We start from the raw sequence: 24853 nt of genomic DNA, 5'->3' as shown, positions 1-24853 counted from the left end.
GAAGGAGCATGTAAATTGAATTTCAAAAACTTGAAATTGAGTTGACAAATTGAAAGCGAAAATGACTTAAAATCAGGGTTTCTCAGAAAAATCGAAGGTGGCATACACCAGAAAGCAGTCTACTTCTTATCGCCATTACACCCAGCTGGAAAATCTGAGGCTGGAAAACTTTCGAATTAAGCTTGACTTAAGCCCACCGTAACGCCGGTCATAGCAAGATCCTCTTACAGAGACCCTCAGTGCTCAAAAACAAAACAGACTTCACAATCCGAGAATTTAACTTCAAGAAAGATTTTAATGTCTGTTTTCCACCGAGAGCCGAATAGAGGAAAGGACTGGTGATGGACAGATTCGACATTCAAATGTACACTGACGGTACTAAAATGAACTGTGGTGTGGTAGCTGGCCTATATTTGGAGCTATTAAAACTGTCCAAATCAATTTGACGTTCTGACTATATCAGCGTATTTCAGGCAGAACTACTAGCAATCAGAGATGCATGCAAATTACTAAAACACTACGAAGAAATTTATGCAAGGGGAGTTTTTTTGCAGACAGTTAGGCAGCTATCAAGGCCATAGACTCCAACTCCATTTCATCCAAACTAGTTTTGCAGTGTAGAGAGCAGCTAAAATTGCTTGGTTATTGACTTCAAATTACTCTGATATGGGTTCACAGTCATGGGAATATAGAGAGTAACGAGATAGCGGATGAGCCAGTAGGAAAAGGTTCGACACTAGACATAACAGAGGCGGTGGCACTTTCTACCCCATTCAAGCCAATAAAAATATCCATTGCCTCACAGTACTATGCCTTAGCCGAAAGAAGATGAAAGCAATTAACTACATGAACTACAACAAGAAAAACATGGCCGTCGTACAACATCCACAGGAGGAGTTACCTGTTAGGATGCTCTCGCTCCGGCATCTCGCGTATCACTGCAACCCTTAAAGGTCACTGAACGGTAGAGGATAATGCAACCAGATTTAATCCTCACTTCAATCCCATCTGCAGAAGCTGTCAGGCGAAGGGAAGTCGAACGGGTGGAGGCTTATATTTTCTGGTAAATAACACCAGCTCCGTTTTGTCAGAGTTGACTCGGAGGCCGCAAGTGGCAGCCCAGCGACTGAGTACAGTCTTGATCTTTCTAAAATCTCAGCCATGACTGAGGGAAACGGTCTCGATACCATTAGGACCAAGTTATCGGCGTATGCTAGTACCTTGACCCCACCCTTAGTTAGCATATTCAGAACTTTGTCAATAGCAACTAGCCAAAGTAGGGGCGAAAGGACACCACCCTGTGGGGTTCCCCTGTGAACGAAAGGAGTATTTCTCTTGACATAGAATATATAGTATATTTTCTATATTTCAATAGAAATACCCAATCACTTCAACAACAACAACAATTTCAATAAATTGAAATGAAATGTTTGAAATGTTCGGGAAATTTTGTCTAGCAATTAATTCGCGCACTCTTCTTAACAATTTTAGACCTTGATTTATTTTGCTTTTATTATAATATAAACTACATTTTTAACAAAGTATTTGCTCAAGTATCAAAGAAAGAATTGAAAAAAATATCGATGTACGACACTTTGTGGCACACACTGTACATACTTAAGGCGCAACCAAGCAAGAAAAAGTTGAAAGAAATGCTTTTTAAATTTACGTCTGCCGCACCTTTTCAAGCACTTTGCGTGTTGTTTTACAACCAAATACACCAAACACACACCTATTAGCGCTTATGCTCATGAATTAATTTTTTTTTTCCATCCTCGTCGATATTTGCGTTGTATTTTACTCATTGCATTCCGATTTTGCAATTCAACTGTTCTTGTGATTTCTTTGCCTTTTTTGTACATTAAAATTTTTTTTTAATTTTTTATTTAACTTATATTTTTTGCCGCCGTGAAGGACGTTTTGAATGCCTTGTGCGCATGCGAGTACGTGTTGAGTTTTGATGGAGCTTTTTAAACGAATATTTTGACATTTGAATTTCGTGGTGATGGTGTTGTTGTTCTGCAGTTTAGCGTGTGTCTACACCTTTTTTGCCGTGCCTATTTTTATAAATCGCAAAATGCATACGGAATTTTCGCAAAGCGGTTTGGGCAAAGTGTTTTTGTACCTACTCGTACTCGCGTGTACAATGGAAGTTTGGCACATTAATGACCATATTTCTGAAACAGGTTTTTTGTGGTAGAAGTTTGCAAGTAACTAAGTCTGCTGCTCTTTTACAATGTAAGCCAAATATGAAGTACCGATTTTCAGGCTTATCGTGCACTTCATTGGAAACAAGTTTTATTGCAAGCAAATCGTATTGCCCAACATTTGCCCCCTTTCAAGTAAATTACTAACATCGTAGAATATGCGAGATAAGGGGTTTAGAAATGTTTCATTTCGTAAAAAGAACTTGCGGGTTGCGTCAGGTGTATATAAATAGTATTCCCATAAAACTTGGCGTGAATTACTTGGTTGAGAGTAGTTGAAAAACCGTACGCGCATATTTCAGGCAGTTCATGCAAGAAAAGTAATTTTGAGTAAAAACTGAGCAGCAAATTATGCTGACTGTCAAGGGGCGCAGTGCTAATATTGGAACTATGATCGAAAATATCGAGATAAAGGAAGGAGAAAACGGATCTGACAAAAAAAAAAAAATTAAAAAAAAAAACACACATCACCACACGAGACAGTGGTAGTAAAACGGTGCTGGTCACTGATTAGGAATATTTCAGTGGAAATATTCAACCACTCCAACAACAACAACTACAACAACATGATGGAGAATTAGCCAATAGGAAAACATGCAGTAAGAAGAGTTCAGAACTTGCCCTAGCTCTTGCATGGACGATACTACACGAGGAAATGTGCGAATATTCAAATGGCATAAAAAGCAATGGATAATTGAATGAGTAAATTTATATAATATTCAACTTGAATGCATTTTTGAACTTGAGTAAATTTATAAAATATTCAAAATGGTTTGATTCAATTTGCGTTTGGTAAAAAAATTGTGTCATTATTGATGGGAAAGCGTAACCAAATAGCACCTCCATGCGTTAACATCACTGCGCTCCAGGTATGTTATACAATACAATGCACTAATGATCATCAATGGCATTACTTGTGGTATCAGTGATTGTTCTGATCTACTTCTTAATTGGCGCGATAACCGCTTACGCGATTTTGGACGAGTTAGCGCGCCAGTCGTTTCTTTCTCGTGCTAACCGGCGCCAGTTGCACACACCAAGTGACGCCAAGTCTTTCACCACCTGATATTTCCAACGTAGAGGAGGCTTTCCTCTTCTTCTGCTACCACCAGCTGGTATCGCATCGAATAGGCGGTGGACCTTTATTCGCTGCGCTATGTCTATGTCATCGTAAAGCTCATACAGCTTATCGTTTCATCGCATTCGCTAACGAGCAAAGATCCAAACATCTAAGGTACGCCTCATTGCATATCATCATTGTCCAAGCTAAGAACGAGCATAATGAGAGCCTTTTAAAGTGCTAGTTTTCCTCGTTGAGAGCGGACTTTACTACTCACCTGCCTACTTAGTCCAAAGTAGCTCTTGTTGGCTGAGTTAGTCGCATAAATGAAATATTAAATTGCTCACAAATAATTAGAATATGTGATTTCGATTATGTCGAAATATTTTTTCTCATTATATTTTTCATTTTTCAATATCAAGCTTTTTGTGGTAATAATATACCATTTCCTTTTATATTTTCAGTGGGAAGAAACTCCTATTGCATTTCATTTTATATCATTCCTCGTTTTGCCATGTCTTTTGCTCCTACAGACTACGTGATCAAAGGGAAGGATGTACTTGTACACACATTTTAAAATCGTAATTTAATCGTTACAAAATCTGTTTCGCACCTTCAGCCAATGTTTTTATCAAATTTCGAAACAGTTGCTTAAACTCTGTTTAATCTTATAAATAGTTATTTCTCTTAATCGATGTACGCGCAAAGCTTAAACTGGAAAGTCACCCTTCATTTTAAGGGCCTCTTATCAGTGGCTTCAAAAATAGGTGTTTTTTCACAATTTTTTTTCGAGGCGAAAAAAGCGACACACAGGAATAATCTTTTGCATTTATTTGAACCCATGGTGCAAGAGTAATAAACAATTTTTTCACATAAATAATATAAAAAAACAAAATGGCGGAAATATGAGGGATCTCGTACAGCTTCTCGATGCGCGCTAGTAAAACGACGTGTAAGATTGCGGTCGTAGTTTCCGCCTGAAACACAAAAGAAAAATATTGTCTTATTCAGAAGGCTTTCCCGCTATAATAGACTACTCTTGTATAAAAATATGAAAAAATGATTAATTAATTATAGAAAAAAGTGCTTTTTTTTGCTATTTTTTTTTTAAAGGTGTTAAATAACGCTAAAAAATGCATTTATTTTTTTTTGTATTTTGTTAGTTAATCAGTTGCGCATTTTAATTATCTTTATATAGATTATCGGTTTGAAATGATAACTTTCGTCTTTTTTTTAAATCTTACACGCCATTTTCAAAAACATGGTTTTGAGAAAACGTGTTTCAAAGTTTTCAGAAGGTAGACAGTATGTATACTCATACGAGGGACGGCTCACAGGCCTGTAACTCCGAAATCACTTTGAATTCCGCTATAAAATTTTGAGGGCTATTCTCCCATAATATACCTATCGATTGCAGTAAAAAAAAAAAATCAATTTTTTGAAGCCGACTGTTATGAGACCCCCTTAATGGCAGTAGCATAAATAATATTTATATATATATAATACATTTCTCAATTTATTATAAAATACTTCAGCAGTTATGTTGCTAAATACGTACAAGTTCGCTTCTTAAGTCTTTTGAAACTATGATACTTTCTGCTCTACCGCCAATTTAGAGTTGATTTATTTTTTATTGTAATCATTTAAGTACTACAAATACTTACATGCAATGCGCAAATACGGTTGAACGCATTAATTTGCCAACAAAACTGCAACGATAATAGAAACAAAATAGTTAATTAGTGCATTAAAAACTGCATTTCAATTATTTTTTTTAAGAAATAACAAAAAGCTAAGTTGGTTTGGCACGGGTGCTAGTGCAAGCATTGGAAATTATAAGTGTAAATAATTTAGTGTAATATTTAATTGCATTGCGGTACACATAAAAAAGGCCGTAATCAGTTAAGGCAGTTGCCTTGATGGATAACTATGAGAGGGGTAGAAAATGAAAAAAAAAAGAAAAAAAACTGTGGCGGAAGGCTTTTGATAAACATTTTGTTGGTGGTAATGTTACGAGCTATGCGCTGCCTCAAATGCCAGTTGATGAAGTGTGCAGCCAACTTCGAGTTGATGATGATGATGGCAAGCAATTGACCTACATTCGCAGAGCGCATGGAAATAGCGAGTGCAAAGCGCAAGCCAACAGCAGGCAGTTATGCATTTGTGGCTTGAAATCTTGAAAACCTCATTGAGAAACTGAACTAAAGCAAGTAACGAATTTAAAAATCTAGAAAACAAAAACAAAAAAACAAAGAAAACGAAGTACAAAAACAACACTATCGTGGGAAAAATTTGCAAAAAATCCAACAAAATAAGTAAATAAGTATGGGCCTTGGCGCAAAACCCTGTGGTCTCTTTTTTATGCCTCTTTTGCAGTTCCTCTATTTTTTCATTTCATTGGCATTAATGAACTGCTCGATGCTGCAGCTTCATCCGCCCGCTTGTTTTCCTGTTTTGATTTTATTACGCTGTAGTTTAAGCGTTTTTGTGCACTTTTGATTTGTGCTTTTTGCCAAGTACTTAAACTCTTCTTGCTGCTTATTTTTTCCGCTATTGCTGCTATGTCGAATGCTCTGCGGTGATTATGCAACAGCTCGCCACAGCAACAAAGTAGTGGAAAATAGCAACAATATAAAGTTTAAGCACAGTTATCTGTGGATTTGCATCGGCAAACGTGATGCACGTTACCCAGCAAACGGCCACAAAAATAGTAAACACAAAAATTAAAAAAAGACCACAACTGCGCGATAGTAAATAACAGCGACTAAGCACCATTGTTACAGCAAAAGTGCAATTACAATGGTGAGCACTAAAAAAACATACAAAACAATCGCGCGGAATAGAAAAAATACACACACACACATACACACAAATATGCAGCGGTGAATATATCAAAGAAAACAACTTTTAAATATATTTTTGTATGTGCAGAGCGAAACCAGGTAATTTCATTGCAAACTTATCAAAGAGCACAGCTTTGGCTCACACGCGCAGCAGCAAAAGGCAAAACGTTGTAAAATTCCGAAAGTTGTAGTGTAATCTTTATCGATTTTTGTAAAGTTTGATAAGACTAAACTAAAATTAAACGTATCGGATTTTATTGTAAAACCGGAAAAATAAGATTTTAGTAAATTTTAAATTTTAGTGCCGTCTCTCACATGTTATTTGGTGATTATTCCTGATTAATTCGACATATTAATCTTCAAAAAAAAAAAAACAAAAAACAAACAAAAAAAAAATAAATTAAAAAAAAACAGGTACGAAAATTCTAAGTTTGTTTCGGACCGAACTTTATATGCCCGCGCGCATTGCAGTAAAATTTATTTTGCGCTGATTGGTAGTTTTTTTACTCTAATAAAGCCATAAGCAATGCTTTAGTTTAAAGGGGGAAGTCCATGTAGAAGCCTCAGAATCGGTAATCTTTTAAACATATTTTTAAAGGTGATAAAATAATTGTATTATTTTGAAGCTTTAACACAACTTTATTTAACCTTTCGAGAGTACAAAAAAAATTTGTTTTTTCCAAAATGGTGGCTCAAGATCATTTTTTGTCGGCAGCCTACGGCGGTTCCAAACTGCTCAATTTATTATTCTTAATCTATCGATCTAAAACAAAGAAATGAAATTGGAAAGAATGAACCCATAAAATAAAAAAAAACCAGTATACAATTAATTATAATATAAGCCTTTGAAAAAAAAGATCACAACTTAGGTCTATTTTATTGACATTTTTAACCCGCAAATAGTAATTTATCAACGCGAAATATCTGAAAGTTTAGGTTAATCCTTCCGATAGTAATGTACAGAAAGGCCTCACCAAACGTCAAACAAATCGGTCGATAACTTTTTGAATTACAACACGACCAGTTTTTAAAAATACAGTTTTGAGATAAATGAGTTTAAAGTTTGAAGTACAGGAGCGCGCGGACCGCTCTCTACATAGTTAATGGGCTATGGAAGCTATAATAAAGGGTTGTTAAGTTTCAAGGGCCGGTGTTGATTTTGAATAAAATACAATTTTTTTTAGGAAATTATTGTCATTTCTCTTTATTATGATAATATTGGTATGCAACAAAATATCGGCCAAATGGCCGCCGCGGTCTCGGCGGCACACCTCCGTCCGATGGTCGAAATTTTCGATGACGCTGGGGCATAATTGAGATTCTATGCCGTTAATGGGCCGAATTATCTCATCCTTTAACTTTTGAATTGTTGCCGGCTTACCGACTTACACCTTTCTTTCAAATAACCCCAAAGAAAGAAGTCCAACGGTGTCGTTGACGTTTACATGGTTCACATTCAACATCGGCCCTTGAAATTTAACCACCCTTTATAAAATTTTCAAAAACTCGATTGTTTTTTCGATATTTCGAAAATATAGTATCTTAAGAATATACTGTGAAATTTTCATCCGGAAATTCCTAATAAAGGGTGGCTAAGTTTCAAGGGTCGGTGTTGATTTTGAATAAAATACAATGTTTTTAAGAAATTATTGATATTTCTCTTTATTATGATAATATTGGTATGGCTCAATAACGTATAGAACAAAATATCGGCCAAATGGCCGCCGCGGCCTCGGCGGTACACCTCCAAAGACCACCAAATGCAAATAGTTCCTTATCTATTTATGGACTTTCCCCTTAAGCGTATAAAATCAGATGGACAGACACAAATTCAGTCATCATACGCAATATAAAATGCGGGCGTGCTTTATTTCTGGCATCATTAATATTTATTTACTATATAGACATAGATAAAATGTAAAATGTTCAAAGTGAACATAGAGCATCGATAAGTTCGATCCATCTAACCCTATTTTTGGCTAAGGTTCTAGTCTCGTTCCAGGATACTTCAGTTGCTTCCATTTCGCTTTTGGGTCTATATATTTCGTGTGGGTTCAGTATAAAACACAGTTCTGACATCTCATTGTTTGGCCTAGCCAAGTCCATTTTCTACTCTGAAATTCTGAAGGGTGTTTCATTTAGAGGCATCGAATTTTAGATTGGGTGTTTGGCAGCACCCCTCCTCTTATTTTTGGCGAGAGTCTTGATGTTGTTCCATAAATGGAGGGACCTACAGTTTCAAGCCGACTCCGAACGGGAGATATTTTTATGAGGAGCTTTTTCATAGCACAAATATACTCAGAGGTGTGCCATCGCCTACCGAGGGGCGACCGCTATTAGAAAAAACTTTTTCTTCATTTGAAGTTTCGGCCATTCAGCTACGGCGGCCGAAATTTATTGGGTAATCATTATCATTTTGTGTAAAAATTATTCATGACATTTATTTTTTTAAATAGTCCCTTTCAAATGTTGGCCGTAACTGCGCCATATAATATTTTGGCCATCCGTAAACACCAACTTTGAATGACTTACTGGAGGACTTTGTTCGGTATCTCGTGAATAACTTTAGTAGTGCTGGCTTCCAATGCCTTAATAGAAGCTGGTTTATCCACAATGCATTTAAACCTTATATACCACAAATAAAAAGAAAAGTTGTTGTTTGTTGCCCAATCCACTGGTCCAAGACGCGAGAAGAATTGCTCACCGAAACGACGACGCAGTAAATCCATGGTTGCACGGACTGCACGACAAGTAGAGTCGTTTTGTATGCATTTAGTTTGAGAGTAGTCACTCGTGATCTGTAAAAAAACCTCTAGTGGAAAAAGTACCTCCAATCTGACCACCGCTATCTCAAGTAATTTATGCTGTTGCATAAAAAGTTTGTTTTGAACAAATTTATTAAACGCTTGTGCATAAGCCAGGGGGGTAAACAAAAACAACAGTTTTAAGAGAATTTCTCTTTGAGTTTCATTACGCCATCTTTACTTATATTAACTGTTCGGCGCTGATGCCTTTGATGTTTAACATTTTCGCCCAAAGGTATGGGAGGAATGTAGTGCGTCGCTTTTTTCCATATTTCATTTTTTTTTTTTCCTAAGTGAATGCAGATGATATACCGAATTTTGGCTAAATCGGAGCGCCTTACGCTATACGGCAAACATACACTAATCGATTGTTCTTGTAAGTAAGCTCACAGCTCTTAGCAGACCTTCCTTCTACAATTGTGTTGTGCTTCTATTTTTTTATATCTTTCTATTGTAATCTCTTTTCATAACAAAATAGAATAGGTGTTGGACAAAGATTTTTCGGTTTCAATGCAGACATAGGATTGAGACCTTTGGAATCATAGCCAGTATCAGTCATGCAAATATATCTACGCATAGTTAATGATTAATCTTTCTCAAAAAAGTCATTTAAAACTATAAATCTCAGTTGTATGCATTTTCAACATACACAAAATTTTCGCTGCGAAGCGAGTGACAGTACAAAATGGTAGTGCAACAATAACTAACTAAGGTCTTCTCTGCTATTATAGGGTTATTCAATAGGTGCGCTTCAACTTTTTTCCGATAGGGAGGGCGAACGACGCAATATTTTTTATTTTTCGCTTGTCATTTGAAACCTTCATTAGTATACATTTCATCATGGAACGCTACCCACTTGAGAACCGATTGCAAATCGTGCAAATTTTTTATGAAAATAATCGTTCTGTTGCTGCTACTTTAAGAGCATTACGGCCATTTTACGGTCCATTTAACAAGCCGTCCCGTTTTGGGGTTATGTGAAGTCATTGGTCTACAGTAACAAGCCGGCGACGATTTGTGAGCTCAGAGCCAATATTGAACGCGAAATTGCTGGAATTGCTGCACGTGGTGGTCATGCAAAAGAAATCGAATTTCATACTTAAATGTATATGTTCAAATTCGATAATAAAAAAAAAATTAGTTAAAAAAGTCAAACCGTTTGTGTTTTATTCAAAAAAGTTCAAAAGTTGAAGCGCTCTTACTGAAAAACCCTATATTAGAATAACAAAAACCATTTTATAATCCATTTCGCTGCCAAGCACCAACGAGTAATTATACCTACACGCGTTAGTGCGCATATACGAGTATGTGTGTGTATGTAAATAGGTACATAGTAAAGCAAGCAAAGCTACCCATCACTCCATGCCCTATTGTGCGACTCAAAGTAATTTAAATTACAGGGGCGATCACAAGGTGTCACACCTCTATTCCAGCCCATTTGATCAGCGGTGCACTTGGTGGCAAGTTTCAATTAACCATTGCCCGTCGCACGAAAGCAGATCCCAAGTACAAACAAGAGAACTTTGCTGTAAGAGTCACTTGAGTAGGGCAATACTGCACTAACGGACAGTGCAGGCGGCGACAACACCAAAAGACCATAGCTCGTCTGTGCAGCCAATTGACTGACTTAAGTGGCATACAAAACGAAGCAAAGATATTCACCTACAAACACACGCTCAATTGTCTAATGAGCAACCGCCGTCGGTTGTTTGCCGTTGGCTATTGCGGGCCTAGTGATCTGGGTAATGTGTGTATGTGTGTATGCATCTTAAGGGAAATCTCAACGACGAGGTTAAAAATTATTTATATGTATGCACACATACAAATACATACATATGCCATGCTTACAAACATAGATAATTGGAGCAATTTGCATGTGGCTGGTGCCATTGAATCGTGACTTTGTCGCTTCTTTTTCCTTTGTGAGCTTAATGCGTCTAAGTAGGTTGTTCGCTGGTGATTCAGTTTTCTCTCCCTTGCAGCTAGACGATTTTGCACTGCTTTTTGTCTTTGGTTTTTTTACTTTAAATTGTTTTTACTTCGGTTTTGCGTTTTCTTGCGGTAGTGATTTGGCATTTGCAACCACAGAGTCACTCTCGTCTTGGCTATCATTTTCACATACATAAATATGGCCAATAAGGTGGACGAATCGGACTGTGTCACTAGTTCGAAACCATTACTGATGTACAATTTTATAGCTCATTCAATTTTGGTATCACGAAGTGCAAGTTTAAAGTGGCTTAAAGATTGTGGTGATTTTTGACAATTTTTTTTGCTGTCGATGTTGAGTGTTTTCTTCTATATGAAAGACATTTGCAATAGGCGTTTAATGTAGAAAATGCATAGAACCGCGTTCGAAGAAAATTCTCAAAAATCAATATTGTTAAGTAGTAAAGTAAAATAAACTTAATAGTAATTCGAAAATGGTAGACAATTTCATTCAAAGCATTTCAATGATCCCACTGGAATTTAGTCGTTCATGTAGAACACTCCGTTCATCTAGCTTTCTCAATAAATGTAGGCTTGACTAAAAGGCCAATCACTAAATGGGAAAGAGTGTTTTTCGCACGGTTTGCTTGGTATGTTGCTTGCATTCTCGTGAAGTCAAAGTGGAGTGCATTGAAATATCTTTGATTTAGCGATATTTGAAAGCGAAGATGGTTTCACATAGCTGTGATATTTTATAAATATTTACTGCAGTTTCGATAACAAATAAAACAACAAAAAAAAAAAAAAAAAACAGTTACGTTAATAGCTAATGCTTGTTTTTCAAAGATTATTGGAGTAAAATGAAAAATTATTGAACTTTTTTATAATTTTGAGATTTCCAACTATTTTGAGCATTATCGTGAGTTTTTTTGAAAGTTGGCTTATTTTTAGGCTTCGGTATATTAAGGAGTAAACTGAAAAATTTTTGAAATTTTTTTATAACTTTGAGATTTTTCAAATGTTAACAATTTTTAACATTTTAGGTTTTCCAACCAATTAGAGCATTGTCGTGAATTGTTTTTGAAAGTTGGCTTATTTTTGGGCTTCGGTATAATAAAGAGTAAACTGAAAAATTTTTGAAATTTTTTTATAATTTTCAGATTTTTCCAATGTTAAAAATTTAGAAAATCCTCGTTTTTCCCACTATTTTGAACATTGTCGTGACTTTTTGAAAGTTGGCTGATTTTTAGACTTCGGCATAATAAGGAGTAAACTGAAAATTTTTTGAAAATTTTTTATAATATAATTTTGAAATTTTTCAAATGTTAAAAATTTTGAAAATTTTAGTTTTTCCAACCAATTTGAGCATTGTCGTGAATTGTTTTTGAAAGTTGGCTTATTTTTGGGCTTCGGTGTAATAAGGAGTAAACTGAAAAATGTTTGAAATTTTTTTTTTAAAGTTTGAGATTTTTCAGATGTTAAAGTTTTTAAAATTTTCGTTTTTCTTACTATTTTGTACATTGTCGTGAATTGTTTTTTGAAAGTTGGCTGATTTAAGGCTTCGGTATAATAAGGAGTGAACTGAAAAACTTTTCAAATTTTTTTATAATTCTGAGATTTTTCAAATGTTAAAGATTTTGAAAATTTTCGCTTTCCAAACATTATTAAGAGATCCAATTTTTTTGGTTATTGTCATAAATTTTTCAAAGAATTTATTTATTTTTTGGCTTCGGTATAATAAGGAGTAAACTGAAAATATTTTGAAATTTTTTTATAATTTTGAGATTTTTCAAATGTTAAAAATTTTGAAAATTTTCGTTTTTCCAACATTATAGAGTACATTTCAAACATTATTAAGAGATTCAATTACTTAGGATATTGTCATAAATTTTCCAAAAAATTGGTTTATTTTTAGGCTTCAGTATAATACGGAGTAAATTGAAAAAATTTTATAATTTTGAGATTTTTCCCATGTTGTAAATTTTGATATAGAGCCTTTTGTAGTGAAATTTCGACAGTTCTTTTGAACAATTAAACTTTTTTTTATTTTTTTAGTTTTAATGTATTTTGTTGTTCAACATTTTTGGGAAAAATTCTTGTTTTTTCGTCAATATTGAAAAACATACGCCCTGTTGTTGTTGTTGTTGTAGCAGCATAAGCATTCCCCATTACATAGAACCGACTACTGTTGTGGGAATCCTCTTCTTTTTCTTTGATAGCTGATAGCTGAGACTATGAGAAAGGAATTTCGAAGCATAGCCTTTGATAATGCAACTATACTTAGTAATTCCTTAAAGTTTCATAGTGAGATTCCCATAACTTTTGCGTCACACTGAAGTATGCACAGCGAACCAGGGAAAAATACCGCGCATCTGCTTAACTAATTATGTTCCTAGCAAATTTTCTAGCGCTTCGCTAGAACATAATTGTTTACTAAAGTGGCAATGAAAGTATGCGGAAGTCGCTAAACCCAAGAGTTTGGCTCAATTATCTTAACCTTGCGCCAGTGTTAGGTAGGTAGGTGAAATGGTTAAAGTGTCAGTCTGAAATTTCTCAAGTAGCACTAAAGCGCCGTTTTGATACCTTTATGAGACCTCCAACAGGCAGATATCTACAGGCAGCCATAGCTGTTGATGTAATGGAGAAGATTGATGGGATTTAGGTTGGCACCAGTGCTAATATCACTTGATTTTGTGAATACAGTTTCTTTTGAACCCTTCTGGTATCAGAAAGAGGCTGTTGCCTAAGCGCGTTACGGACTAAATAACTTTATAATCTTACTTGAAGGTGATGCAAGGCGGTATTTTTCTTGAAATTAACTATAATTTTTTCATTCTTTCGAAGATCTGTCGTTCCAACTAACACCTGAACAAGAATATTGTCGACACTACACCACCTACTGACCGCCAGTTTGTGGATGGTAAAAGGAAACAAAACTAAATACCTCTTGTCATTGAGTAGGCAATCAGTGCAGGCATTCGTGCAACTGATTGTCATTATATAATAATTGCGAAGTAGCAGCGCCTGCTCTGGCAAGCTTATGTCATCATAGTAGATACGTCTGCTTCTGCACTTGAATGTTTCGATACGCCACGCAGCGGTGACCTCACCGGCATTGAAATGGTCAAGTGAATATTGTGAAATTTTTGTTTTTTATACCATGCGTTGAAATACAAGGTGGCGCAAAGTTGATCAATAAAGTTTTTTTTCGTTTTTTTTTGTATTTTATGACACTAACAATGATTATAATAAAAGGAAGGAAAATTCAAATACAACGAATCAAATCAAACGATTTAGTTTGGGAGGAAAAGGAAAATTAACTGCCAAACTAATAGACGAGCTAACTATTTATTACCTTTTGGCAATTAGAAATAATATTGACTCACTGCAAAGTATGAAAAATGCCTTACGGGCGACATTCCACCATAAATAATCAACGGACGAAAAACCTGAGCATTTTCATTGTCCACCTGGAGAGGAAAGTTGGTGTGACTGGCAGAGAGCAAAAGCCGAAGGTACGTTTAATGAATACAGGCACAAAGCCTCTTTATCTGAAATTGAACTGCAGGCAATAAAATCCATCTATGAATCTGTAAGTGGCGAACAATTACTAGAAAAGTGCTTAGGTGGATTCACACAAAATCTTAATGAGAGTCTTATTTCGAAGATTGCACCCAATTGTAGTCCACGTAGTCGGAGAGTAGTTGAAATAGCTACCAACGTTGCTGTATCTACTTTTAATGACGGAGCAGAGAGTCTATTAAGAATGGAAAGATTACTTGGAATAAAAATTGGATATGAGGGGTACCACTATTGTCTCGGAGAAAACTCGAACTGGCTAAAACACGCACGAATCAAGGCAGCAACAAAAGAGGCCAGAACATCTCGTCGACTGGAAAAAATAAACAACAACAATTGCTTACTTTCTCATCAGGAAGGCATACAATATGAAGCAGGAATGGAAGATTAAACGTAAGTTAACAAAATAAATTGAAAAATTCATTTTAAGTTCTTGCTTTAAATGCGCGCGACCTCGTGTGAAATGCACTTGAAAGTTTAAACTCGTTTTTCTCGAAACTAATTTTTCCGGCATGGTCTGCATGATAATTCATACAGTTTTTAATATTTTTTGAAACGGTTTTTTAAATATTTGAAAGTGTTTGCTCTGCAGACTGTCGAGCCGGATTTTGATATTTATATTAAAAAAATGCGTGTAGCGTAACAGTAGTGGAACAAAACAGTAGTGGAACTTTCAAGGCAGACAAAGAAAGAGGGAGAGACCCGAGAGGGAATGAGAGAGAGAGACAGAGAAAGTGGAAGAGAGAGAGAGAGAGAGAAAGAATATATAGAATACAACTAAAAAAAATTTATAAAAAATGGAGAAGGGTTGACCGGTGTAGCTAAACGCCGGACACAAGCTGTGGCAACAACGCGCACTACTCCGAGCGTTTATCACCCGCACAAGCCCAGCGATTCTAGGACCGCAGCAGCGGCACAAATTACTGCAAGGCAATACCAATAAATCCGACGCCGGAATGGATAGCACTTTATAGTACGCACAAGCACTAGACAGGATACGGAAATAAGCGCCAAAAAGTCGGCACAAAAAAAAAACGCCAAAAAATTGGGACCAAAAAACACCCCAAACAGTAGGCTCCAAGGAAATACAACGGCAAAAAGTAGGCACCAAAAATATATTTCCTACAAGTTTGTACCAAGAAACAAGCGCCAAAAAGTAGGCAGTGTTATTTCTCCCTAGAAATTAGCAACCACAAGGAAAGACTCAGGAAAACGTTTCCACGACAGTCGGTTCTACGTTACCGAAACGACCCAGATTTATATCCGGCCAAGGACTGTCACTCCAGCAACATTCCCCGTATGTAGGTAGAGGGAATGTTTATGCTGCTACAGCATCAACAACTCAGGAAAACTATATATCAAGAATAGCTCTCTTTCTCCTTTTCCTCTAGGTTATATCTTTTTTCTCTCTCGCGGAACGAAAATGCGCAAAACGTTGCATGACCTTGAAATTTTACTCTCCATTCTCGCTCAACGCCTAAGATGTTTCACTTTAAAAATTTTGTAAAAATAATTACAGTGTGACATTTATGACGTAAATTGCAAAGTTTTTCGATATTCAAAAATCTGGCTCGACAGTTATAGTCTGTTTCATCTTTTTTTTAGAAGATGTTTTTTTACTTTTTACAGATCCATCAACATTTGAAGGAGAAATGATGCAGACCGTGGAGCAACTTTTTTTATAGGATTTTGAGTCACGTGATTTTTTATATACTAACTTTTGTGAAGAAAAATTAAAATACATTTTCTTATATATATTTCTATTGTTTTTCTACAGTTTTTCTTTTAGCGCATTTTTGGCGCTGCTGGACGTATGCAACCCCTTATATTAAATAAAGCTTTCGCAAATCTGCGCATCGGATTCTTTTCAAAATTGAACACCTGCCCAAAAAATTACTTAAGATTTCTAATTCGTTCAGGTTATAAAGTTTACAGTTTACATTTCTGTATCCTCCAAGATGTGTAAAGTGACGTCTAGCCCTCAAAATCCACATTACTTTATAATTTTCAATATTATCATTTGAAAAACTTTTACCGATATTGCGATCTTATTCTTTATATATATATAAGTAAGCTTTTAAAGCTGCTTTCCCTTAATGTCAATCAATCAATGTTTTTCTTCCACTTTCCTCTGTTTTGAATTTGAAAGCTCCACTCAATCTTCAGCTTTCTCGATGAACTTTGAACCGCGTCTCACCAAAAGATGTTGCCCTCTATGATAATTTTCAAAAGTTTGCGTGGCAATTTTGTAGCGTCATTATCAAATAATGTTCTAAAAATGTACCCAAGGTGCAGTTGCAAAGTAAAGAAATGCTAACTCAGAGTATCAGTTTCTAAACAAATACAATTAGAGGGCGTACTTGTCAGCAGATAAAAAATCCCCTTTAAAAAATATAATTAAATTTTATCGCCACTTTTATTTTTGAATAACCTTTTTACTAAATAAAAAAAACTGATTTTGAGTGCTGGAAATCTTTGGTTAGAATTTTACGCGCTTCAGTGCTTTTCTGTCCAGTTCATAACTGTCAAATATAATTCACGTACGATGTCAATTGCAAAAAGTATAAATCTTTCGATAAATTTTGTGCCACCTTGTATAATTACGCCCGCATTAAATCATATAATGACATACACAAGAGATATTTAAAGGTGTACAATCACACAAAGATATCGCAACGCGCTAGCTATAATTAAAGTTATTGCTTAAGAAAATCATCATTAAACGCGCGTTGGCGCTGGTGGCTGTTGAAATGTAGTTTTTGCAAACTTCTCTATTTTTTTCTTCATATATTTCTGCGATTTGTTGCTTTGTATACATATACATTTTTAATTAATTTTTGCGCAATAGCAGTAGAATGAGTTAATGTGGGGTTGGTATTAAAAAAATACAAATTTTACGCTTCCTGAAAGGCAAACTGGCACATGCGAGCACATACATGGCTTACGAATAGCCAAAAAACAAGGTTTTGCGCAAAAAGCTGTGTCTTTTAAGAGGACAGATACCTGTAAAATTTCGAAAAAAAATTTTTTGTTTGTTTTCATAAAATGTTAATATGATCCTTTAAGAATATGTCAAACAATTTTAGAACGTAAATTAAAGTATTTCTTATATAGTAGATCGCCAACCGTGACGACTCTATTCTTTGCGTTCGAGCGCTGGGAGAGGTATAGTTACGTTGTATTCCAACTTTAGACGCGTTTTTCTCAAAACTATATTTTTCGAATTGGCGTACACGATAACTCGAAAAGTTATTGACCGACCTCCCTGAAATGTTGTACACATCCTTTTTATGATATTACTTTCTATGTGTTTCAAGTTTTCGAAAATTTTTGGAAAAAATAATTTTTTCGAAGCAAAAAAAGTAGGAAAATGCGCCCTAAAATTCATTTTTTGTTGAAGCATTTTATTCCGCGAATTTTTTTTTTCCATTTTGGTTTAATTCATATAGAAATTATGACATTAATAAAAAAAAAATTTTTCGTGTTTTGTATTCAGGTCAATGCTACAATGCCCGCCGATTGAGAAGTCCCCCTGCGACTTTCCTGGAAGAATTGTCGGTACATCCGCCATTTTGAATGATTAGAATAAAAAAAAAGATTTATATTTTTTTAATGTATAAATAAACTGTATGCCAATTTTGAAAAAAAAAATAGATTGACTTCTTCATTTTAAATAATTTCAATGAAAATCAGGGAAAGGTTAGCAGCATAGTTTTTTTTTTTGATTTTGCACTTTTGTATTCATCCATTTTTTGAATCGTTTTAGTGCCAGTTACTAATTATTTTATTTGAAGTGCCTTAAGGAACGTTCAGACAGCGAGATTTGCAGTTTTCCATTTTCATATTTTCCTACTTCACGCATTAATTTATTTGTCAAAAAGACGAGACCACGTAATGAAAGAAAAACTAAAAATGTTAAGTAAAGAAATTGCGTGAAGTGTTGGTCGGCTGACAATTTATGGCATTACGACATTTTTGTCGTAAATTTCGTTGCAGCAGCAGCAAATTATTATGTTAGGCCTACCGCTGTATGAGGGATGGGTGCAATTCCACAGTTTCGTAATAGTAAAATAAGCAAAAATAATAAAGACAACATAAAACTAAGCAACAGCCTTGCAATAAATAACGACAATACTACGCATTTTTATTTCGTCATCATTGCAGGCAGAATTGACGGTATGGCGGAACATAACGCATACGCCCTGTTGTCCAGCAATGATTCAGTAATTATGACTCAGTCAACGCGCCAGCCAACTAATGAAGTCTCTTTGCAGAATACGACATTTAATTGATATTGCCCGCAGTTGGTGTCCATATAATTTGAAAACAAGAAATACTAAAAGATGCGGGAAACAACAAATTGCCGCTATTGCGTCTGTACAGTTCAGTTAGCATGAACAAGATTTTATTTGTGGGTTATTTGGCATTAAAATACGCTGGTTTTTCTAATAGTCCAGCATCTTTCGCTTGCGTTACTTTGGTGTTTTCTGTATTAGCTAAGGTTTTAATTGAATTTCGTTTCTTTGTGGGCGACTGCGGTAAATTACGTAACACAAACTTTTTCTTATAAATAATTTAGCTTTTACCTCAGCTTTATATAGTAGAAATTTGTTGTATTGAAAGGTTTGGAGAAGTATGCAAAAATACCATTCGGATTTGATAATAAAAAAGCAATCATCATTTTTATAGCTCTCAATGGTTTTCAGCCAGCTTTTGTACCAAAGCAACCATTTGCAAACCGTTTGTAATTTACTATAAATTGGCGAAAGATGGCCAATCGTCTAACACATGAATAAAGTTCGGAAAGTGGTATGCAAATTTGTTTGCTTATAGCGGCTTTTATATGCAAATTATTACTCAGGAAGTATGTAAGATATGCATACATATATATTTATTTTATTTGTATGACGTATGAATCGCTAAATATTGAAGTAATGATTTATTTAAATTTGCAAAGGGATGCGGAAGAAATAGCTGAGAGAAATAATAGAAAATGCCATTGAACGAATTGTAAATTTCTTTTTATTGAAAATCCGAAAAGAAATAAAGGAAACAATAAATTATTCAGAGAGATTATTAAAATTAGTCATTGAACTCTATACAATTTGAGCAGTTTTTGTTTGACAAGCTTTTGCTAAATTTTCGGGTTTTCATGAAATGTTTCTGACGCTAACAAAAATTAATTAAAAATGTTGTTTAAAGTGGAAGAAATTAAAAAAGATTTTACTCAACATTAAAAATTTATTGTAGAAATTAAAAAATCAATAAAACAAATGGCAAATGCTTAAGGGGTTAGGGGGAGTCAGAGGACCGAAAAAATTCTGACTTTCAGTAATGTTTTTTTGCTAGTGAATTGGTATATTTTCCAAAAATAAAAACATAACATTAATACATCATATTTCGACGTAACTTAAGCAAAATTAAAAAAAAAAAAAAAAAAACAATTAATAACTCTAAAAGTTATCGCTGTTTGTGGGGTGCCCCAGAAGTCCCTTGCGGTGATCATCACAATTCCTTGGAGATTCCTTTAAGATCAATCGGACAAGAGAAGTTAGATTTATTAATAAAGGGTTTTCCAATAACGCGTGTTTGTGGTGAATGGCTTGCGCTATCGAGATGTGATTAACGATTTTTTATGGCCGGAATTGGATGGTATTGATCTGGACAACGTTTATTTTCAACAAGACGGCACTACGTGCCACACAAGCAACGAATCCACTGATCATTTACGGGAAAAGTTTCCGGACCCTGTTAAATCTTGAAGAGGTGATCACAATTGTCCACCGAGATCTTGTGATTTAACACCTTGTGACTTTTTTCTTTGGGGCCACGTGAAAGAAAAGGTCTACGCCAACAACCGAGGGACGATTCAAGACCTCAAAGATGTAATTCGTGAGGCTATCGAGGACATAGGGCAGCCACCTTGCAATTAGTTTATGGAAAATTTCATGAAAAGGATATTGTCCTGTAAGCGTGGTCGTGGCGGTCATTTGCCTGATGTTATTTTCCACTATTAACGGCATTTTTCCTCTTTATAATGAAATAAACATTCGATCATTTATATTAAAAAATATCAGTTTTCTTTGAATATCAGAATATCACCTCTTATTGGAAAACCCTTTAGATAATCTTGTGCCTGATCGAAGCTTTTTTTTTCAAAATCAACAATATGGCGGCCTCAGGAATTATTTTTCACATTTTCGAGAAAAAAAACCGACAACTAATTGTTTAAAAAAAATCGAAAGTTTTGAAAAAAAAAAAATCCTTCGATCAGGCGCGAGTTTCTTATGTTTTTCAAAAGCAGTATAAATTTTATGGAAATCTACCAAGCGGTTTTTAAGTTACAGTGATCACCAGTTCAGTAAACATAGTTTTGAGAAAAATGCATTTAAAATTTTGCCATCGGGCTCCAGAGTTCCAATTGTTTGAAAATTCTGACTACCTCTAACTCCTTAAAAATAATGGAAAATTAAAATTATGTTTAGACATAGAATTACAAAAAATTTGAGAGAGTTTTGTGCAGAAAGACACGTTTTTCTACTTTCGAAAAATTCTTTTTAGTATTGTTATTTTTTTCAGCAATTGAGAACTTAAAAGGATAATAGAAAACAGAAATATTTCTAGCATGATGTTTTTTATTGTAATCTGGTAGATAATTTCATAAAATTTGTTTTTTCAACATGACATCCGACATAAGTCCGCCGATGCTGCGAATTACATGACCCATTCGATCAGTCCAATTTTTGACTACTTTTTCCAAAAAATCTGGCCGTATAGCGTCAACGGTGGCTTGAATATTGCAATACATCGATTGTTGAGTGCGCTGCTTGGCAAGACGCGTTGTCTTGTTGGAACCATATGTCGTCGATGTTTAGCTAATTATTTTTTGGGAATTGAAATGAAAAATTCAGTCATCATGGTTCGATAGTGCGCGCCATTCAACGATAGTTTCGCCATTTCGAAAGAAATAAGTACCGTTGATGGCGCCAGTGCTCTGCTTTTCAAAGTGAATTCCTACAATTTGGATACTAGCCAAGTTTTGAGCCACCAAAGTTGTTGACAAGGACGAAGAGCTTTACGTTAGCATTAAAAAGATTGGCCAGTGTGCATGGCTTTTATCAACAATAAATAAAAAAAGTAGCGAAACGTAACCAAAAGGCGCTCGTTAAATACTTAAGTGACCGAGTGTGACGCTGCAAGCGAACCTATAAAAGTAGCTACACATTAGACACACACACAGAAAGCACTAAAAACAGAGAAATATGTGAATGTGTGTGTTTGTATGCATGATGGAGCACAAAAGAAGTAATGCCACAGTTTAATGAGTTTTCAAAGGCCTTTTGAGGCGTAGTAAAAAAGCACTTTGTGCACCCAGTGGCTGCCCATTTGATAACTATTGACAGGTAAGTGAGCCGCCAGTGAGTTACATGCAGACTACAGTATTGTGCGAAAACTAAAAACGTTTGTGTACTTTGCCTTTGAAGGCATTTTTCCGAAAATAAGTAATACTTGTAAATCGCGGTAACATATTCCTGATAGTTTTTAACTTCAAGTGCGGGTTTTAATAATATATTCAAAATTTTTATATATGCGTAAAATTTCGTATATTTTCTCTAACTTTAGGTTATATTAGGTTAGCCAGTTTGTTTGCCTAAGACAAGACACTCGATGGCTCTAAGGCCCATTGTGATACCTGCATTTGCTTTCCATCGCCTAAATAAGTCGCTGAAGCCTCTTAGATTTTTCTAAGAAGGCGACTGGTCCCTCCAATGAGACATTTTGCAAATTTCCCAGACCTTTAAAAAAATAATCTCCAAGATATTTAGCACGGCCTCTTTGAAGTGCAGAACATTCACAGAGGAGTTGTTGTACCCACTCAATTTCTTCTTCATCTTCACAACTGCTGCAGAAGTCATTGTGATTTACACTCATTCTACCGGCTAAGGGTGCCAATAGTGCAATGACCCGTTGTAACACCTGTGAGGAAGCTGGTAGTTGAACTGTTGAATCAAAGCAGACATTTTGTCTTTTTAAGAAGCAGTTTTGACCAGAGCGTTTTGGAGACCCTGCAGTTAGCAGCCAGAGACCACCTTCTATTGGTTCCCGCGATAATATTCAAGTCAATCACAGTGTATAGTTCCTTTATAGGAATGCTTATGTCCCCTATCACTCGCTGAAGGGCAAGATCAGAGCCCTTCCTTGCATACTCATCCGCTCTTTCATTTACCTCCACTTCAAAGTGGCCGGTGACCCAACAAAGCATGAAATTTATTTAGAATCTAAATTGTTTGAGAAATATGAAGAGTGGCTTTTTGGACACCCCTCGCATATAATTTAAATTTTAAACTCAGTTACAAACTGAAACTGAAGTTAAAAACTGTTTCCATTTTCTTCACCAAAAATATCGCTTCACTTAAATTTAATCTTTTCGTCTATTTTCGACCTTTTCAGGCTTTTGTTTTTCGAAATTCCCCAAACTGTTTTTGATATTACCAAATTGCGCAAAATTATCACTCAAACCAAAAAGCAAACGCTTGTAATGTATTAGGTGTTGTTGTTTTAGACTGCACGAGAGCATTTGTATCGAAATTATGGTTTCACAGCTGAGAATGGCAAACTGTGTTGACATTTTTGGTCGGTAAAGTTTGGAAAGTCATAAAGAATCGTAGAACGACGGAGAAAACTTTCGTATTGTGGAAATTTATTTTGAAAAAAAAAAAAATGTGTTCGCCAAGTTTTTGGAGCATCGGTTCTTATTTCTTTCGAAATGAGAAAGGAGCCACCGTTACGGTGAGTGGCGCACACCATCGAACCATACTGACTGAATTTTTGTTTCCAAAAATTAATCAGATAAGCATCAACGACGCACAATTAATAATCGATTTATTTCAAAAATTGGATTGATAAAATGGACCATGTAAATCGTGCCCGGTGGATACATGCAGAAAGCAAATGCCATGGAATTATCTAACAGATTTTACTAAAAAGAATTCATTCCAACAATCAGTTTAACTTTTTCGTTTCAGATGTCTTGAAGGGCCAAAATCCTGTTGATAAGCCACCTATTGTTTTTTTAAGACGCTTACTTCGGTGTCACACTACTACAAAAAATATGTAAAAAAAAAAATGTTTTTGTATACTATTTAATGTCAATAATAATCTATATATATAAAAAGAAGTTACATTTCCTTGGTAATCTTATAACTCAAGAATCGCCCTACCGATTGACACAAAAATTTTAGAGTTCTTTTCTATCTTTGAGGAGGTGGTTTGTGTGAAGTTTGATTGAAATCGGTGCAGCCGTTCCTGAGTTATGACATTTTATGTGAGTAAAGGTTTCCTCTCATACGAAATGCCTGTATGGGGAAAACATCAACAAATACATAGCCGCTTATGAGCGTTTCTGTTGTACTGTTGTGGTTGTAAGTGTATTATATTAATATTAATTTTGGACGAAAATATAATAAAAACTGGAGCATTCAAGGAACTGGAAAAACATTTTTAACTTTATTTATTTTAGCATAATTTATTTAGCGTAAAAAATTGAAATGGAAATTAAAGAATCAAAGTTTAATTACAAGTTTTTATCGGCTCTTTCACCTTACCTGTATATAGGTAACCACCACAATCAAATTTTAAAAAAGTACAGAAAAGGCTATTGCGACATCTTTAGAAAGTATGTTGAATGAAAAAAATCAACTAATTCAACTGTTTAAACATTTTACGAGTTCTATAAAGAAAACTTAATATGAAAAATTTCTTGCGATATAAAAAAAACATTTTATGTATGGTGGTGCGAAGCCCACTGGGAAATGCTAGAATACTATAAAATTAAAACGCATTTTATTTTCTTAAAAAACCAGATTACTACCTGAAGTCCTAATAATAGTGCTAGTTACAATGATTTATAATCATACCTTTCCCTTTAAACTCCTTCCTAAGATAAATGGATTAAGAGCAAAGCGACTGAATCTGGTCGTGAGCGAGGACAAAACGAAGTATATCCTATCATCAAACAAAGAGTCGACGAACTCGCGTATAGGCAACAACGTCACTGTTGGCAGTTATGACTTCGAGGCTGTAAGAGACTTCGTTTATGTAGGAACCAGCATTAACACCGATAACAATGTAAGCCTTGAAATCCAACGGAGAATCTCTCTTGTCAACAAGTGCTACTTTGGGCTAAGTAGGCAATTGAGTAGTAAAGTCCTCTCTCGACGAATAAAACTAACACTTTACAAAGCTCTCATCATGACCGTTCTAAGGAAGCAGAAGTGTGGACAATGATAATATCAGATGAGGCGTCCTTAGAGTCTTTGAGCGAAAGATTCTGCGTACGATTTCTGGACCTTTGCGCATTGGCCACGGCAAATATCGCAGGCGATGGAAAGTGTGTGAAAGCTTAGCTATGAGGAGGCTGCGCACTCTTGA

The 24853-nt window shown here is 35.3% G+C and overlaps 1 protein-coding gene across 1 annotated transcript in view; it reads right to left on the bottom strand.

The window, feature by feature from the left end:
• LOC129237341 (uncharacterized protein DDB_G0284459) overlaps positions 1 to 24853 on the bottom strand; it is a 200938-nt gene that overhangs the window by 72161 nt on the left and 103924 nt on the right. Inside the window, 1 exon segment of the mRNA XM_054872021.1 lies at positions 4932 to 4976. The gene's annotated coding sequence lies outside the window, so the exon portion shown is untranslated.

Source organism: Anastrepha obliqua, chromosome 2 (genome assembly GCF_027943255.1).
Source record: "Anastrepha obliqua isolate idAnaObli1 chromosome 2, idAnaObli1_1.0, whole genome shotgun sequence".
Lineage (NCBI taxonomy): Eukaryota > Metazoa > Arthropoda > Insecta > Diptera > Tephritidae > Anastrepha > Anastrepha obliqua.
Note: the sequence above shows the minus strand (reverse complement) of the source record. Positions and strands in the feature narration are given on the sequence as shown.